Here is a 224-nt window from a genome sequence, read left to right on the forward strand (position 1 = left end):
GTTGAGCTAAAGTCATTGCAATTTTCCTCGTGTAACCTTCCTCTACAGTCCATGAAAATAATAATTATTGCCTATATTTGGTGAATAAAACAATTTCTCTTGTTTCCACAACGAAGGGGGGGGGGGGGGTAAACACGGTCCAAAATCTCGAATCTAACAACGAAAAGCCCGTATGTGGAAGGGAACCAACACTTACTTTTACGCTATTTACGGTTAATAAAGAA

At 39.3% G+C, this 224-nt stretch overlaps 1 protein-coding gene across 1 annotated transcript in view; it reads right to left on the reverse strand.

Moving 5' to 3' along the window:
* LOC119582334 overlaps positions 1-224 on the reverse strand; it is a 2,864-nt gene that overhangs the window by 797 nt on the left and 1,843 nt on the right. The gene's annotated exons all lie outside the window — the stretch shown is intronic.

This window comes from Penaeus monodon, chromosome 15 (assembly GCF_015228065.2).
Source record: "Penaeus monodon isolate SGIC_2016 chromosome 15, NSTDA_Pmon_1, whole genome shotgun sequence".
In the NCBI taxonomy this organism is placed as follows: Eukaryota; Metazoa; Arthropoda; class Malacostraca; order Decapoda; family Penaeidae; genus Penaeus; species Penaeus monodon.